This window comes from Amphiura filiformis, unplaced genomic scaffold (assembly GCF_039555335.1).
Source record: "Amphiura filiformis unplaced genomic scaffold, Afil_fr2py scaffold_54, whole genome shotgun sequence".
Classification (NCBI taxonomy): Eukaryota; Metazoa; Echinodermata; class Ophiuroidea; order Amphilepidida; family Amphiuridae; genus Amphiura; species Amphiura filiformis.
Genome location: NW_027305518.1, coordinates 461659 through 475671, shown reverse-complemented (window position 1 = coordinate 475671; position 14013 = coordinate 461659).

Below are 14013 nucleotides of genomic sequence, written 5' to 3'. Positions count from 1 at the left end.
ATTGTAGTAGGGTGATGACATGGTAGTTAGAGAAAAGGATAGTGAAACACAAATTAGAATTGGCTTTAGAAATATGGTTCTGAAGAAATATGAGATAGACATCATAGCTGCACAGATTTCACAAATCAGGTATAATTATGACAACTCCACTTTTATATGCTGCTTTCATACACTCTTAGAACCACATAGCCAATCAGAAAAGCCGTTAGAAAAATACGCGGAGTGCATTAATATTGTATAATTGCACGGGCGCGCACTTCGTGTATTACGCGCAGTGCTTTCGCATCGCGTAGGATTGAGTCATTTTCCTTGCGGGTTGATGCATTTATATTTGCTTGTATTTTCCAACATTTTTAGTGACAATTTTGTTATAAAATTAACAGAAATCACAGCTTTTTTTTCTCATGTATGAAATAGGTTAATAAATGCGTATTACTTGTTGCTCAAGAAATTGTACAAAAATAATGCACTTGTACTGAGATGTTGCTGCATCTAATGCACTCCCCTTTCGGGGCTCGTGCATTAGACACAGCAACATCTCAATACGTGTGCATTATTTTGTACAATTTCACTCTCAACAAGTAAGACGCATTCATTAACCTGTTATTGACCATATTGGAACTTTGACAGTGGATGTCAGTACTTGTAGTCTGATTAGAAACTGAAAGGAAAAGTGATGCATGTTTGATAATAAAACACATTCAATGTTATATACATTTCTGCAAATCTATTGGGTGAAGTCGCAAAAAACAGCTCCCCTGATTGCATTTAAGGGGAGTGATTTATAGCTCACACCAAAAGTATTTCAGGAGAGCTGTAGGAGAGTGACAGATCCTGCTCTCCTCAAAATAAAAGGTCTTGAATTTTCACTCTCAATTTTATTGTCAGTTAATCCTAGCTTCCTTGTCCATTACATTTCTTGAGCAGATACAGGTCACAGTGTTTGCCTGCAAATTTGGTGTCACACTACCTATAGTGTGTCTCATTTCAAGTTGAGAGTAACACCATGACGTGTTGGATTTTGCAGTGGCAGATTTGAATCGGTGCGTTTACAAGGTTGCATTGCCAGGGTACGGATATGTGTGTAGGGGTGTATACACCCTGCCGGATTAGGTTAGTGTGTGAGATTTGATTCTGCAACAGCAAAATCCAACATGGCATTACTCTCAACTATTCAAAAATGTAGTTACAGGTTGAAATAGAGTCAACAGCTACTTGAATAACTAACAGTGTGTGAAATTTGAGGTAAATGTATTACAATTGTTTGTGTGTATAGTGCACCTTCTTCTGAAGGTCATGGGTTCAAGTGCCTACAAAGGGAGATATGGATGGAATTTTTGCTCTGGTGTATCTGCCAATGCTTATTATGTTTAAAGTGTCGTAGTGTATGTTAACCATGTGTGTCATACATGATTCTTTTTGCACCATGAATGATCAGGTACCATGTTGTAATGATGCAAGAGTGGCAGACAATCAAATGCTAGTGTTTCAATTGCATAGACTAATAGCAGATGGTGTGCCAACTGGCAAAGTCCAGCATCATTTGTGTGGCACTATATATTGGTCCAGATGTGTAAAACCATAGACCATCTGTTATTAGATGGTCTATGGAAAAACAGAAACATATCTTTTTACGTTTTTATTACATTTCGGAAAATAATTGTTGATTTATTTCAAAAAACATTAGGGCAAACTTCCATGAGCAAACCAATATAACTTGGTTCATCTCAAGTTCTGTATTGACATAAGGTGCATATTTTGTTGGTCACAGTACCAAATTGTGCATGTAAAGTTAATCGTGCAGAGCCTACATGCGCAATTGCGAAAGAGCATTGACACATCACTACCAAAGTTGAGGTGAACCAAACACTAGAAGCTCTATAGATGAGCTTAGTATCTCTAATAATTTTATATCAGTATTATTGAAACTGTACATATATTATTCTTCCACCGTATTCTGTGTGATGTATATAATACACATCATATTCACTATTTTATATTTTGTAAGTATCTGTTAAGCTTATATTTTGGTTGTGCTTTTAAAATTGTATTTTTGGGCATTTGTAATTGTGTTGGCTTTGGATATACATAAATTTCTCATTTTGTTAAGGTAGATGTCAGGAGTGCTTGTGCCCTTACTTGTATGTTATGAAAAAGATTAGAGTTTTAAATGCCCATAAATATGAAACATGTATTTGGGTGAAAAGCAAATTACCTTCATTGAAAGTATCCAGTGTCAAATAATTGTCACATTATTTTTAATATTATCTATTAGTACCCAGAGACAAGAAGGTGATATGTAAGGTTTTTGCAAGGGACTTCCACCTCTTCAATGGATCTACAAGTGATATTGAATGTTTTAATACCTTTCTGCTAAAATATTGATATTGTTCTGTTGCCTGAATACAGGGTGAGTCAAAAAAAGTGCAATAGAGAAAAGAATCCATTTTTATTAAAGAACCGAGTTGAACCTTTTAGGTTTGAAAACATTTTATATATGATATATTCATCAGCAACCTTGTGTGTAGAAATAAAGGAATTAGCATTTATTGTTTTGTTTTTATGACACATTTTATAGCGATACCCAATTTTAATGTTTGGCCAAGAGACATCTAAAATTTGAATGTCGGTGCACTCTGTGTTTACAAGGTAGATTTGGAACAACTGCCATTTTCTTAACCTCATTGGCATTGAAATTAAATGGAGCACCCAAAGTATTATTGCCCTTGGCCTTTTTTAAGGAAAAGAAACATTATTTGTTGTTATTTTCATTTTACCTTTACTTTAAAGATGTTTATTCTCAATCAAAAACATACAAATTTGTAGGCTGGCTTTTTCAAATGTCAAAATAAAATGCGCGCAAATTGAAGTGGAGTGAATTACAAAATATACAGTAAGTTGGACATATTGGGATTAAAAACTGGAGTTGGAGTCGAGTGAGGTATGAAGGACTTAAAGTAATGTTAGAAAGTTTGTTTGAACAGAAAAAAAAAAGAAAAGAAATTAAAATAACGCAAAAATCAACCGTTGATGCCAGTTTCAGAGCTAATGCCTTTACCGTGCATTGTGTGCTCTCATTCAAAATACATGGTATCTCGTGGACAAATAACGAAATTGGGTATCGCAGCAAAAGGACTTATAAAAATTAAACAGTAGTCGCGATTCACTTCATATTTTCACAGAAGGTAACTTTTGAGTGTGGAATTTATAAAAAATTTCAATAATGGGAAAGTTTGACTTGGTTCTTGCATAAATATCGATTCTTTGCTCTATTGCACTTTTTTTGACTCACCCTGTGTTAATGCTGTTTTGAAAATGATAATAAATAAGTCTGATCTGTACTTTTTTGTAGAGTTGTGTAGTTGCCCAAATGCCCAAATTTTAAAATTAACTTCATTATAGTAAAACTTTTTGTCCCAGTTTTCTTCAGATATGTGTATTTGTGTACCAAAACTGCCGTTAAAGTTATCGATTTACTGAAATTAGTTCATGTTTTTGCCAAATAGTCAATCTGAAATTGTTATTATAATTGCCAACATTTTTATATGGTCCTCATAAACCAAAAAGTTGCCCATGACCAAATATGTATTGGCAACTCCAGAGGTTTCAGCTGACAAAAGCACCTCAGGGTGACTGAGGATTCCATTTGTACTCTTACAGGTTCCAAACCTTTGAGGTTCATTATACTTTTCTGAACATGGTTTATTTATGCAGCAAAGGTGAAAATGAGCACACTTTTCAGCAGCCTACTATACTATTTTTCACCCTGTTGTGGCAGTGACGTCAAAATCGCTAGTGTTCGCTCTAAGCGCTTGCGTACACTCTCACACATTTAAAGATGCTGTATAGGTGCATGCCAAAACATCTGCCTCAGCACATTGACGTCACTGCCACATCAGGGTGGAAAATGGTATAGAGGTTCAGGGAGTTCAAGTATGTTTTGTGTTGACCTTTATACCGTAACAAGAGCTTTATACCGTAACAAATATCTTGTAAAACGTTTTTAAGACATTTTTCCAAAAGTTATAAATTTGGAATAATTTGCACTTTTGTGAATATATTTTTGTCAGTACTTAAATAATGTTACATGTTAATGTTTTAAAAATGTTATTAAAACATTTTTATAACCTTTTACCTTCAAGGTTCTGGCAACCTTTGGGCACCCTTTTGAATAAAGATACAAACAAATTCTGTGTTTGCTGGGTACAAGTATAATTTTTAGTATCTTTGAAAGGCATATACAGGCTGTATCAAAATGATTGTTCTATATCCATTTTTTGTGTTTTTGAAGAAGAAAAACCTGCCTCATCCAACCGCTCCATTGAATCCACCACTTGAAATGACCAGACTTTATACTTTACGCTTCATATTTAAATGTCCGGTCATTTCAAAATGGTAGGTTTGGATGAAGCAGACATTAAAAAAATGGAAGATTGAGAATAATCATTTTGATACTATACAGCCTGTATTTTCATCCCAGGATCAAAATAACAGGTGGATAGATAATGCACTGCCTGCAAATACCACAGTACAGGTGTCTTTAGGGGACATATCAACTGCTCAGTGCCAGAAGTGGGTAAGTGCAATAGCTGCCATGTGTAGATGAGTACAATATGTGACGTGTCATGTCAAAAGGAGACACTTTTGGGCAGGTTCTTAAATGGAGAAATAGCCAAAAATCTGCCCCGGGGTGATTTTTTTCACAATTTGGGTTTGTTGCGAATTTGTGATGTTATTAATGTTAAAAATATTGTCTGATAGTTTCGGACCAGAATATAACTGGCAACTTGTATTTTTTGAGACAGTTTTCAAGGTAATTCCTACTCTCAACATTGCCAATAATATTTTTAAAGGCTGATACCTCAATTTCCAATTTTATAATACCATAACTTACGAACTCAATATCTTTGCTTAGGAATGTCGGATTTCATTGGGGAAAACGGCGTTGTGGAGCAAAATATCTCTATATTTAGGATATGTAAAAACCTCAAAATTGATAACCTGCCCAAAAGTGTCTCCTTTTGACATGACACGTCACATATACTGTGTAAATTGCTGTTCACAGGGCAGCTAGTGTACTTAACTACTTCTGGCACTGAGCAGTTGATATGCGACCTGCTACCATGAAATGAGTGTAAAGTCACAATTTGGTAGTTTTGAGACCCCTGGCTGCGGAATTTATATCCTTTGTTTGATGCACACCTGTACCTGTACCTGCCAGATGTATGTCTTTGTGAATGGGGCATTCTGTATGCCAGTAGTATGGCCTCTGTGAATGGGGTACAACAAGCACAAAGAACATACTACTGTCATATACATGGACAGTGCATCAAATAAAGACATAAACTCAGCAGCTAGAAGGTCTTGAAACTACCAATTTGCAACTTGACGTTAATTTGTGGGAGTATGTCACATATGTGACCGTCCACGGCAAATGAGCCGTAAATTCCTCCCCGGTCAATTTTGTTTTATTTCGTGTTTAAAAATAAACATCATAAACTTAAAAATGGTATATCATTTGACTTCAAACGATATCCAGAAGCGGGGTTATGGTTTGTTAAACTTTGCTCCTTCAACAAAATTATAGCTTTTACGTTTTTACATGTGTCTCTTTTTCCACATTGCTGGCAATATATATCAAACAGTCATAATTGGCGGTCATTTCAAATCATCCCCAAGTCAACAAGGTTTAAGAAAGTTCTCTCATTGTTAATTGTTGGTTGTGCATACCTGTACAAAATACAATGCCTGGTAACCCACCACTTGAACAGGATTTAGCAAAAGCAAACAAAGACCAGAGCTATTAAAAGTTCTATAGCCGCCATCTAAGGTAGAAGCTTATTATCCACTTCAACAATAGGATTATTGGTTAGTTTTTGACTATCAAAATAAGACGGATGTCGGGCCAGCTTAAGTTATCGATGAATATGACCTTCGTACACATTTTACACCGTAACACAGAATACAATTTAGGGAATTTACGGCTCGTTTGTGCTGCCGGGTCACATATTATCTTTAGTAGTGTTCTGTTAATTAGAGTGTATATATTTTAAAGACTTATTTACTGTAATTAAGATGTATCTCTTGGGTCATCCATCCAATTAGTGCCATGCTATTCCAGTTGAAATCCATACACCCCCTGTGGAATAAGGTGGTACTACACCCGATGATAAATTTTGTGACTAATTTTGCATTTTTCTCAAAAAATAACTACACACTGGTAACAAAGGTTATGTATATTATAGGGGCAAGTAATCCAATTACTTCACTGAAATTGCAGTGGTTCAAGACAAGTGGTTAAGAAATGAGGTACATTCTAGAGGTACCTCTTTTCTTATCATAAATAACGTACTGCTTGTCTTGATTCACTGAAATTCCAGCGTAATAACTGGATTCCTTACCCCTATAATATACATAACTTTTGTTACCAGTGTGTTATTATTTTTTGAGAAAAATGCAAAAATAGTCACAAATTTATCAAGGGTGTAGTACCACCTTAATCTCCCACAAAGGTGTAAATTTCAAATAGTCACCCATTCAGGTAACTCAATTTAAAATGCATGCTCCCTGTGTGTGAGATTAAGCTCATGTCTTCCATAGAGGGTGTATGGATTTCAACTGGAATGGCCCATTATTGTTGCTGCAGGTTTCCATGATAAATACTCAATTATTTTGCTGTGCTATATTCTTTAACAGAATCTGGATTTATGTGACAGGAAAGAAGGACATATTAAATAAACAGACAAGTTTTTATAAATTAATTTGTTTCTGTATTTCTTTAATGACTTTATGCACATAGAATATTTACAACTTGTGTTTATATACAAATATTTTCAGGTTAAATATGTACAAAAATATATCGAATATACAGAGGTGTTTTATGTTTTAAACATAGATAACATGCATCAGTCTACCAAAATATATTGGTATAATAAATTATTGAGAAGTCGATTTATCAGAGACAGCTATGCAGTGCTCAATACCAATTATGGTAGAGCTATTTTAAGTTTAAATGCAGATTTTTATTAGAATCCACTACACAGTGTTTCACGCAATTGCGATCTCCAGGTAAATGAATGAAAAAAAAAACATGATGAAAACCTTTCCAGATAAAAACTTGGAAGGTCTTCATTGTATATTCATTTACCTGAAGATCGCCATAGCGTGAAACACTGTAGTGGATTCTAATAAAATTCTGTGTTAAAGGTATAATATATTATATATAATATGTACCAAGTCTCATAATTTTGAATTATGCATAGGTTTATAAAATAATAACAGATTATTATTGTTCATTTCAGCATGCTCAATTGGATCTTTGAAATTCTCAAAAAACAAATTACAAAACCTATGCATATTTCACAGTTATTTAACTCTGGAATCATGAGCCATAAAAAATCAAAACTACGTGTATAACCAGGAAATAGAAAATTGGACCATAGGTAATGAAGCAGATTATCAGATTTTTGACATTTTCAAGAAAAAAAATTGCTCTCTCATAATTGTTTGTGGATGCAGAAGTATCAATTACTAAACAGATAATAATATTTGATTATTGGTTATTTTGCATTGCCTTGGTAAGTACAAATCGTTTAATTTGTCAAAAATTCAGTCACTTGTTAACAAGTTCAAACTAGCCTTTTGGAAACAATGATCTATAACATTCTGAGGGAATAATGCAAGCATGTCTTATCTGCAATAGCTGCCAGGTGTCATGTTTTTAGATGTCTATAGGGCAGCTATTGCAGATAATGCTGCCTTGCTCTAACCTCTCGATTTTTTTATTGGACCTACAAACTGACAAAAGTCAAAACAATTTCAAGTATAGAGTGGAAAACAAAGAGTCGGTGAAAACATAAACTTGTGATTTTGCTAACTTTCCACTATGTAACCTGAACTAGGGTTTGTAAGAATAGTTCAAACCAACATAAAATGCTTTTTGTATATCCATAAAGTTCAGGGCCTATATGATAAACATATGTGGAGTGTCAAAGCAGGACGAACATCAAACTTTAGTTGGTGTTAACATAACATTTGCTTCTTGATTACATACAATTTCAGCAATTGTACTGCTCAGTGCCAGAAGTGAGTAAGTGCAATAGCTGCCCTGTTAACATTTGGTAATTTACACACAGTGTATAACGTGGCAGCTATTGCACTTGCTCATTTCTGGCACTGAGCACTCGAAGTATTCAAGCACTAGGACAGTGCAAGGCTATAAGAGAAACAAATCAAATTGAAGAAAAGTTATTGCCACTCGGGAAAAAAAAAGAGTGAAATGAGTTTTTTAAATTAAAAAAAAACACTCAAAAAGAGTGAAAACCACTCTAAAAGAGTGAATTTGAACTCGTTTAATGAGTTAAATGAAGGACAACACATTTTAGAGTTGTCCTTCATTTAACTCCTTGAAAGAGTTAAAATTCACTCTTTTAGAGTGGTTTTCACTCTTTTTAGAGTGATTTTAAAGTTTAAAAACACATTTCACTCTTTTTTAATTGTCTTATAAGTGAACTCTAGGCCTATATACACCGCAAAAAACAGTGTTTAGCAATTAAACACTTGTCTAAACACAATTTTGCCATCACTTTGTAAACACGTTTAGAAGCTAAACATTCTGAACATTGGTCAGTGATGGTGTTTAATTTCTAAACATCTCACATCCATTCTCTAAACATAACGTTTCTAAACACATTCTTGCCATCACATTCTAAACACTGTTTTTGCAGTGTAACTAAAACTAAAAATATCAGAATTGAAAACGGAACTGTTGCAACTTTATGTTACTTTTATTATTTTGTAGGCCTATAGGTTACGTTACAAGCATATCGTATGATATTCAAATTTCACTATTTGACAAACAAAACACGGGTTTGATTAAATTCCTCCAAAACTTCATCATGACCTTGAATAAGCTGATCTTCCAAGTCCAATAATTTCTCTACAATGAGTTCATCTCTCTTAGCCCATCTGATATAGCGACAATCGCGCATTGCTAACAAAAGCGGCGATATCTCTATTTGATCGTCAACTGGCTCTGGATCATCAGACGTCGATTTTGAACGTTTTCTACGTGTAGGAGCCGCATTCCACGTCACACAAGCCGACACAAAAGGACTATTCTCGGGTTCTCTTAATTCTGGTGCCAAAATGGAGAACTTATAGGGGCAAGCTTCTACGACGAAGAGCTGTGTCAAGTCTCTTTCGCGGTGTGGGCTCAACTTCTTTCTCCCCTGATTTGTTAGATTCTGGAGAAGTAACTCCATCCTGAGAAGTAAATACAGGTCGTGATAGAATTTCACGTATACGATAGGAGAGTTCTGCATCTGTTACAGGGCGGAGATTTCATCATCGCCAACTTTTTCTTCGACTAGATCGCCATTAGCTTTCAGCTTTATAACGAAACCATCACCTTTATTTATAGGACGTTTGAGATTTTCACGCGGTGTGTCGGCTTCAGTCTCACATTCTTTTTCAGTCTTTACATCTGATTTTGATTGTTTAGAGTCTTTAGGCTTCTGACCTGATAGAAATCCTGGTCGTGGGCTATCTGGTCGTATGGACTTATCTGAAGTTGATTTCTTCTTGCTGTGCTTCTTCTTTTTGCGTTTTATGCGTGTTTTGGTTTTGATCATATGCGCTAATGCTCTCCATGGTGGGTATGATTCAGTACCGGCAGTACCGTTGGTTGTCTCACCTGTTGTCCTGTGTTGTGAAGTTGCTACAGAATTTGTGAGATTTATATGACTAGAAGAAACAATCCAATTTGCACCGGATGCTTTCAGTGTGTTTTCAGATGTACTTTTCCGCTCATGTTTTGAATATGCAACATCTAAAGTATGGGACGATGCGTAAAACATGCGAACTCTTTCGAGATAAGCTGAGTCCAAAAATCTCACTGATTTGCTTTCGTCCTTCTGATCTGCTGGTGTTGACGGCTTCAAAATAGATCGAGGTCGCTCAGAATTCCGTAATCTGCAAGCTGATGGTGTCTTTCGTGGACTGATTTCTGGTGACTCGGATATGGTTTGCAGCAAAGGAGATGAAGCTTCTGATTTAGATTCAGATTGGACTGAGTCCGGTCTTTGATAAAAATCCGGTGTTCCTCGTAGAGTCGACGGCGTAGAATCACCTTGCCTTACTTTGGGCGACTCTTTCTTAGCTATTACAACAAGAGGTGATGATGGTGGCACAGGGGAAAGTACAGTAACCCAGTTAGGATTAGGCAGTTTTATACTTTCTTTTACCTTAGTTTGATCACGGCTTGAATCTAGTCTTCCAATCACCTGTTTTCTTAGTTTCTCTCTTCTATCAGATAAGATTTTTTCAGTTACCGTGCCTCTGCTTTTGGGTTTATTCGCTGGCAATGATGGCAAACGATATTCAGTTTTATGTTCTGGTTTGCGAGGACTAACAGGTGCAGTCTTTGAGGCAACTATTTGCGGCGCATGGAGCAGATCTCTCGCATAAAATTGTTCCACTTTTGCTTCCAATACATCTTCTTCCGCCACGATATCAGATGATACAAGTGTGTGCTTTGTTGATAGAACTGGTAGACTTGCTGTACCGAGAAGGCTTTCCTCTTGTCGCCTTCGTAGTTCATCTTCGATGAGCTTTCGAGCTGCTTCGCGTCGCGTTTTATCAGCTCTGTGATGTTGTAAATCCCATGGTCCATTATCCAACACATCGTTATAACGTGCTGCGTTCACTCCAAGAGATCGAGTGCCTTTATTTTTCAGTTTTCGTCGTGTGCTGCTGTTTATATCATACTGCTTCTGGTCCACATTGGAAAAAAGTCCTGCTATACTGGCGGGCAGGATAGGAGTAGGCGTATCATATCCATTAAAGTTAATTTTACGCTGAACATGCTGAATGGAATCTGTTCGTCCAAGACTTGTTTGGTTAGTCTTAACTTTTGCAAAATATTCTTGAGAAAAGTCCTGTCTGTTTTGACGAAATGGTACTGATGTTTCACGCCCAGGATTTTGCAGGAACATTGGTTTGTAAGACAACGGCATGGCTGAATGGTATCTGCTGATCGTTATTCACTAAACATATCTGTATATGCTTTTCGACTTTGAGGAAATACACGATGTTTTATTCCAAAACGGCTGAGTTTGCAAGTTTATGTCTAAACGTGAAGAGATCGAAAGTTGTAATGATTCTAATGAAATAAAGTTCGTATAATGTTTGATGCGAAGATGGAAATCGTTTCGGAACGGGCAGGTGCCAATCACGCTAATTGACATTCACTTGAATTGAAAGTGGACAACCGTGATAAACTGTTTTATTATTTACTAGTCGTTTACTGATAATAGAAAGGTGGGGATGTCAAGGATGAAACAAAGAAGTGGGTGGCACATCTCAAGAACTAATGAATGGAAGTACTTGAAACTTTTCAAGTGTATTAGTGAATGATGAGGATGGAGGGAGGCGGGGTAAATAAAATTAAGACTGACAAGCTCACAATTGGAAGACTTGTAATATCAACTTGATAAAACCACAGAGGACACTTGAAGCTTACGTGTAACCTTTCAAATTATTTTATTTTGTCAGATTGCAGGAAGAGACCGGACAAAACATTCAGTATAATTATGTAAACTTGATTTTATGTGTATCGTAAGAGTTACGGGCAGTGCTTGTAAATGTCAATTGTCATGAATTAGTTCACCACCCAAAAGTTGATCAATTGTTGCTATGATTTCATATTTTTGTTTGATATAAACATATCCTGACGGTATATGAATGACAAGGAAGTCAGAAATGAATGTAATAATATTTTTTATTTATTTATTGTCGTTTTCTTTCTATAGTTATTTTGGCCCTTTCATCTTTCTTTATTATTTATTTGAGTAGGGATCATACTGGTATATTGGTTATACTAATGTGTATCAATTGATGTGTACCAACTCAGATGAACTGTTACTTTGGGACTCTCTGTTGTCAACAGTAACTAGAATTGAAGCATCCATAGAGGACTGATGATGACTATATCTTCTTTTGTTCCGGTTGTTCTTTCGAAAGCCTTAATATATGCCTATACGATTTCAGTCAAATTTTAATTTTGCCTTTTCTTTGCCAAAATAATTAGAACAACTGTCAGGAACGTTTTCTGGTTATTTTTAACCCAAACTATTCTTTCTTTCTTTGCTATCGATTTAAGGAATCGGATAGCAACGTTTGCACGGTATTTTTGTGGGACCTGAGAGCACGTCAGACACACCAAAATTGCAATCTGAATGCAAGGAACTTGTTGTCCTGATGATATCAAATAATTTTGATTTTTTGAAATTCGCGATATAATACTAATACAAATCTTATGACAAATGATTAAAAATTGATATTTTCTCATTTAACAGTCCTCGAAGTAAACTTTGTGAACGTAAAGTATATGTAGCTGAGAGGAAAAGAAGTCCATCATTTGAAAATGTTGACCTTCAATATTGAAGATATACATTTTCTCACAAAAAGACCTAACATTTTTCAAGTCTTTTGGGACAAAAAATGATTATCTTCAATTCGAAAGGTAAACATTTTCAAATGATGGACGGCTTGACAGCTCAAATAAATAATAAAGAAAGATGAAAGGGCCAAAATAACTATAGAAAGAAAACGGCAATAAATAAATAAAAAATATGTCTGTCTGTCTGTCTGTCTTTCTTTCTTTCTTTCTTTCTTTCTTTCTTTCTTTCTTTCTTTCTTTCTTTCTTTCTTTCTTTCTTTCTTTCTTTCTGTCTTCCTTTCTTCCTTTCTTTGTTTCTTTCTTTCTTTCTTTGTTTCTCTCTCCAGTCGTTCATCCTTCCTTCCTATTTTTGCGGGACATGAGAGACATCAGACATATCGAATTGAGCTGAATACGAATACGAATGTCCTTCTGATATCAAATAATTTTGATTTTTTTTCTTGAAATTCGCGATATAATACAAATTTTATGACAAATTATTAAAATTTTATATTTGTGATATTTAACAGTCCTCTAAATCTAATGATATACTTAAAGTGTATGTAGCTGGGATGAAAAGCTGACGATCAATTGAAAATTTTGATCTTTCATAATAATTATTGAAGATATATATTTTCCCCAAAAGGCCCTATTTTGGGGGAAAATCCATATCTTCAATACGAAAGGGCAATATTTTCAAATGATCGTCGACTTGTCATCCCAGCTACATAATACACTTTAAATACATATTAGATTTATAAAGTTTACTTCGAGGACTTAGACGACAGGCAGGTCCAATATTTTGAGTAGTGGATGCCGGCGCAGCCGGTATCCACTACGATAAAAAATATTGGACCTGCCTATCGTCTATCATCATAGGTAGAGGATAGGCAAAATAAAAATTCCTATCGTTTATTCTCATTCTTAGTCAGTTAAATATTATTTTAATAACTGTAAACACATTTTTTAAGCAAAAACTAAGTTACCGTCAGAAAAACTCCCCTCATTATAAAATGAACGAAACTTGTTTACAACTTCACGTATTCTGTGGCGCGTATTGCTAGCGCGTTCACGTATTCCGCACTAGTCTACGCATCCAGCGCGATACATACGCGCACCTCTACACGCGTGTTACGCATTATCAAGACGCATGATGACGTGGGGTCATCTACGGCCTGATAGACGGCACCCGAAATCATGCGATTGTCCAATCAGAAATGTGTCTACGAACTAGACCACTCCCACTGACTAAGAATGTTAAATATCAAGCATATCAATTTTTAATCATTTGTCATATCGCGAATTTCAATAAAATACAAATTATTTGATATCAGAAGGACATTCTTCGTATTCAGAATGCAATTCGATATGTCTGATGTTACCTCATGTCCCACAAAAAAAATATAGGCCTACTGTCCAAACGTTCATACCCAAATCTTTAAAAACTAAAACTTATTTGAGATTCAACTGTGGTGGAAATGAGAAAAGTGAGATGTTTTGATGTTCACGGCGATTGTTTTGTCAATCAAATCAAATCAACCAATAATTGATCGATCTCAACTACTTAGAATTGA